Below are 6,000 nucleotides of genomic sequence, written 5' to 3'. Positions count from 1 at the left end.
GAATTGTTAGTGAGATGAAATGTGAGACGTACACCGGAGCAAGACGTCTCACACGGATACATAGACATAGGCTTCAGGAAAGAAACAGGAGTCCCGTCCCCCCTGAAATTTAGAGCACTACGTAACGTAACCTTGAATAAAATGAAAGTAACAAAAACTTTTACTTTAACAAACTGCTCGCCTGAAAACGTCATCTTCCATCATATTATTATTTAAGTACACATTTAGTTGATTTTGCCCATTTTAGTGCAATTGCCAAATCCAATTTTATAAAACAAATAATATAGTCATATTCCATGAACTAAAAAGGGGGTAGGACAACAACAAAAAAAATGTTCTGAACAACAACAGAACATACTGTGAATAAATACACTGGCATACATACATTTGGATTGGCACATGAATTTTCCTTTCCTTAAATACAGACTTTTTCTACAAATTGATGCAGAAAGGGGAAAAAATATAATAATATAGCATAGAAATTCAACAGAATGCAGGAAAGGACATTTTTCTGGGAGAGGACTGCCCACTTAATGTGTCCACCTTCAACGCTGAAACGAAACAAATGCCAACACAATATTTCTCTGTAAATCTCTTGACTCATGCTTTGATGATTAGAGGGACACCAAAAAGCCCACAGAGGCAATGTAACTGTGATTTTGGGCTATACAAATAAAACTGATTTGAAAAAGCCTTTTCTCGAATCTTACTAGCAACTCTTTCAATAAAAAGGCATTTACATCTTTCTTCAGTGTATTTACTCAGGTTTTTTCTTGTCCTGTAATAATCAGTTACCATAAATGTGACATATCTATATGTGTGGATTTCCAGCAGTTTCCCCCTCTGCTCATTTTTCATGCTTATATTGTCATGACCTAGAAGAGTGTGTATTCAGGGGGATGTTTCTGATCCTGAGCTGTGGAATAATGTAAGAGCACTGGTGTGTTGCTGCTGCTGCGGCTGGGGGAGCGTGTTGCCATAAAATATTAACGACTTGGAAGCCCAGCCACATGACAAGATGAATGTAATTGGCCCTCGCAGCTCTATCTGTGCATGTTAATGAGATGGGATGGTATTTAAATCAGTCGCGCCCCAGACACTGTGGCTGCAGTCTCGAAAAACCACAAACAAAGACGCAGTGAGGGAGCACGGGTGCAGTGAGATAGATACAGAAAATGTCACTTATTATTCAGTTTTTGGGGGACCGGCTGCTGGAATCTCTTTGTGTTATTATTGGGTTTTTTTTAAGCAGAACAGTATTTGTAGCTGAGCCTTTGTGTGACTTTTGATTAAAATAATGGCAACTGATGTGCAGATAACTTTGTTTTTCAGAGAATTTGCGAGAGCGAGGCTCTTAACGGCGAGCAGATGCTGAGGGTTGAGGGAAGCTGTGTGGACCGAAGCCAGGTATAAATAATCCGGCTGAGGTGAAGGTGTGCACCTGCACAGCACCTGTCCCTTCAAGACGCCGGGGTCAAACCTAATCTGTCACAGGGGGTCTGGAACAAAGGCTGAGACACAGGGTGACCACCTCAGGAGAAAACAACAGCAGCAAACAACGACTAGGATCCGCTCTCCCAGGGGGCAGGTAGCAATAACATAACCTGAATCTTAAAGGGAAAGAAGGCCAGCTTGTGTTCATCAGTGAAGCTCAGTGATGTGTGTGCATGTGTGTGTGGTGGGTAGGAGTAAGGCTCTCAGATTTCTGAATAAAAAAAGCCACCAGATGGGAATCTGTGTCACTTTACTTTCATTATTCTGACTTTTTACCTTTTATGTGGCAGCACCGTGGTCATCCTCACCAGCACCTCGTAAAAACACACTTGTGTCCTCGGCTGCAGTCTTGTGATGCTGGCCGGACGAGGGTGTGATGCATCAAAGCCCTGGTGTCTCAGACAAAAAGTCTTGGCGTGCTGTGTGTGCATCCCTGTGTGTGCACGGGCGTGTGTGTGTATGTGTGTGTGTGTGTGTGTGTGTGTGTGTGTGCGCGTGCTTGTGTTTTTGTGCAGACTGGGAGAGACCTGACGCCAAAGGGTGGGGGGAAGTGCAGGCAGGAGGACAGATGGTCTCCCTCATGGTGGCTGAAATAAAAGAGGGAATTAGAGGACTCCAAGGTGTACACTCTGACGGCAATTACAGCAAATAGATTGGAAGTGGACCTCCAGGCGCCCAGGGAGGCAGCTCCGTGGGGGAGAGCTCCACCTCACCGCATCTGGCTCGCACACCCCCAAACAAGTCGAGATAAAAACCACACACCCTGTCGCTCCTTTAGCCCGGGCAGTGACCATTAGCATACTGCTTCTATATCAGAATAAGTGTGTGAACATAAAAAAAAAGAAAAACCCTGCAAATAAACTTCATGTGCACTGTAGAGTTTGAAATGGATTTCTATATTACCATTTTTCTTGGTTTGGATACTTGGCTGAAGGATTTGCAAAACCAATTTCAGACATCCCTGGGAGCTGTTTTGGTTAGTTATTCTGCTGCCTGCAGGAGTTTGAAAACAGTCAATTATTTTTGCCGCGCTCGCTTCCGCCCATTGATTCTCAAACGATTTTCACTGCCCCTCCAAGTAAGGATATGCAGCAATTGAATTAAATAAGCCCGCCCAATCAATATAAAATACGTAACACGACCATGCTTCTCTTTCATAGCCCGTGGAAACTGAGAATTCATTGCCGATGAGAACGTAAACAAACTAAAAAGATACTTTTATAGATCTGTGAAAGCCGTTATGAACTTTATGGATAGTCATCAAATATTTTGAATATAAAATATGTAATGCATCACTTCTGGCGATATTTGTGCGCAGGAATTTCTTCAGGATTCAGGCCGCTGTCGGCCTGTCTCTCTCGTCTGAAGCCATTTAGAGCAGTAGGGATCAGCAGATTCCATTAGCCTTGCCCTGTGGCTGAATGACTGAAATACCATTTAGAGAATGTGTCTCTAACCCCAAAACCTCGTGTTCCCATCAATGCATAAATGATAAAGACACAGTCTAATGAAACAAAAGGCTCCCTGCCAAAGTCGGCCATAAAAACAACATTTGGGTGAGAGAGACCTTAAGCTTATCCATTAACCTCAGAGAAGTGTCTTTACTGTTGCTCTCACACTGAAAGACAACAGTAATAAAAACTTAAGTGATTCGACTGCAGTGCTTTAAACTTCACTTAGTCATTTTACAATTTGTGTTCACGCTCCATCGGTCAAACTGGAATGGTGATGATTACGAATCTAATTGACGGTTGATCCTCACTATAACAAATATGCCTCATATACTCGTAAATGCCTTAAAGGCACAGTTCGCCCCAAATTAAGGAGACGTTTTTTCCTCTTACCTGTTGTGCTATTTACCCATCTGGCTGGTTTGAGTTGCTAAGTTTAGGATGTATCGGTTGTAGACATGTCTCTCAACAGCAGTGACTCTATTCAGGAATCATGATTCGGTTACTCAAACTAATCTACAGACCTTCTAGTGAGCAGTTTCATTTAGGAATTATTTTACTTCCTCCGGATCACTGTGCAGAAAGAGCGCTGCATCTACACATGGACAGGAGGCTCCTGCTCACGGTCCACAGATATATAAATGCTAATGCAGTCTTTTGGCTGAGTTAGCTTGCTTACTTAGCATAGATTGCTAGCTTCTAGTGCATGAGTAGCATGCTTCCTGCTAGCAGTGATCAAGTGAACAGGAGCAGTTAAATAAACAATACATAGAGAAGTTACTACATGAAACTGCTCACAACAAGGTCTGTGGAATCAGGATTAATGTTAGCTGAGTAGGTTTCTGCAAAACCACAGATCCTTTTCATGATGCAACTTTACATTCCCTTGGGTTCATTTTTTTGTGTCTCTTGTCACAACAAGGTGACAGAGCTTGTGCTGTGGTTTGGTTAAGGCACAAAAAACAAGTGGTTATGGTAAGAAAAACATAATGGTTTGGCTTAAAATACCTGTTTTGGTCATACTTTCACAGCTCGAAATGTGCTAAGGTCTCTTCAAAAACATCCAGCTTGGTTGCCACAAACACGACCCAACTTCCCATGAAAAATATCTGATGTTTGGCACCACAAACATGGCTGGATTATCTTGAGCAATGGTGTCATGATTGTCTGGAATGAGACATTGCTGTTGAGTTCTTTTTGCTTTTTTTTTTCAAACATATCCTCTTAGCACTTGTAGCCCCACAAGCCAAGAGCAATCTAAGTTCTGTTATATTCAAGTGAAAGCAGGCATCTCAGTGGCAGATATCTCTAAAACTCTGCAACTTACACCAAAACATCTGGATGGATAATTGGCACAACACATAAGAGGAAAAATATGTACAGTATTTTTTTTAATTAAGGGTGAACTGTCCCTATAATCGAGGCAGGACACGTAAAAATAGATACTATAGATGTTTCTCGTTGGCAAGGACAGAGTGAATTTGTGCACCATTACCATGTATTCCCATGAAGATTTACACACCAGGCTTAAAACAAAATGAGAAATCAGGTTTGCAATGTATACAATGTAAATAAGGCCAACTTTTGGCCTATGAGTTATGGCCTCCAGAACTGGCTGCTTTCCCTCGTTGCATAAATTCATGAACAGTAAATCACCGGCTTCTGAAAAAACAAAGACAAAAAAAAAACGGGAAAAGAAAACCAATGCATAAAAGATAATTAGGCAGTGAACATATGTAACCAATCAAAAAGTTTGCATGAGTTCAGTTATTTTTTACGCACATTAAAAGAGGACGCGGAGGAACAAACTCACAGCGACAAATAAAAACATGTTTCATATCTGTTTCAAATGTCTTTGCGTCTATTAACTCAAGCATCAATAAAAGCACATAATTAGCAAAGAACTGCTTCAATCTGACATGCAGATGTACAGCATATATCAAGCTCAGTGCTCGTCCAGACCCTTGAAATAAGAGAAGCAGAGGAAAAGAAGGAGAATAATATCTTACAGACTCACGACCAAAAGAGCGCTCATCATGATACAGTTAGTTTTATGTAGCATAATCTGGGATCATAATATGAAAGAAACCGCAGAGCAAAAATCACAAAAGAAAAATCATAAAAGTTCATGTTTGTCATGGAGTTCTTTAGGGATATCATACCCAGATCCTGGGCTTAGGTTTGACTTTAATCCTGTGATTGAGAGTCAAGAGTCTGGGCAAATCCCTCCTGCTGCTGTGCTCTTCCAAACAGGACCCATGTCTATCACATATACTGTTTTTAATATTACTGAGGACAAGGATTCAGAATAACAAATTGTGAGGGTGATTTGTTTTTACTTGTACCATATTCTGCCTGATTGAAATTTTGAAAAACCCTCTAGCTTGTGGGTGAAAAGATAAAATCACTGTCTACAAGGTTGAAATATCTCTGGCATGTGGCTGATAGTCTCAGCTTCAAAAGTCCTCCTCCTGTCACCTTCAGTGCAACTTAAGGAAGAGCTGAAAGTACTGCAGATATGCACGTTGCATGTCCTGTACATGTGATGAGAGAAAACACTTGTGTTTCTGAGGATCTTCATGTGCTTCTATACCACCAATATAAATGACCTACTTTTTTTCAGACAAGCAACTAGGCTTCTTGTCAGAATCTAAATCAGAATGGGCTTCATTGGCCATGTGTCACCATACCAGGAATCTGACTCTGGTTTAGATTGCTGTAATTTAACTACACTCTAAATGGACATAGAGCGAGGGACATACTGTACAGTAGAATGTGCAAAGAGAGTCGGTGTATATTCTGTACAGTACATTAAAGTTCATAATGATAACGTTTTCATGTAGACAAATAATTTTATTTAAATCTTGAGAGCGTGTAGAAGGGTGCAAAATAAAAGAATCTCAAATATCGTCATGACTGAGACTCAATAATCTAAAATAAATAAATGCCCAAAATGATTGTTGCCAGTTTGTGGGATTCTTTTTTTTAAAAAAATAGCTGAATTAGTGAGCTAGCATTAGCAGCTTTAATGATAGCTTACACTGACAACATTAAC

The sequence above is a fragment of the Acanthopagrus latus genome, chromosome 9, assembly GCF_904848185.1.
Source record: "Acanthopagrus latus isolate v.2019 chromosome 9, fAcaLat1.1, whole genome shotgun sequence".
Classification (NCBI taxonomy): Eukaryota; Metazoa; Chordata; class Actinopteri; order Spariformes; family Sparidae; genus Acanthopagrus; species Acanthopagrus latus.
The sequence above is the reverse complement of the archived record's forward strand: the minus strand, read 5'-3'. Positions refer to the sequence as shown.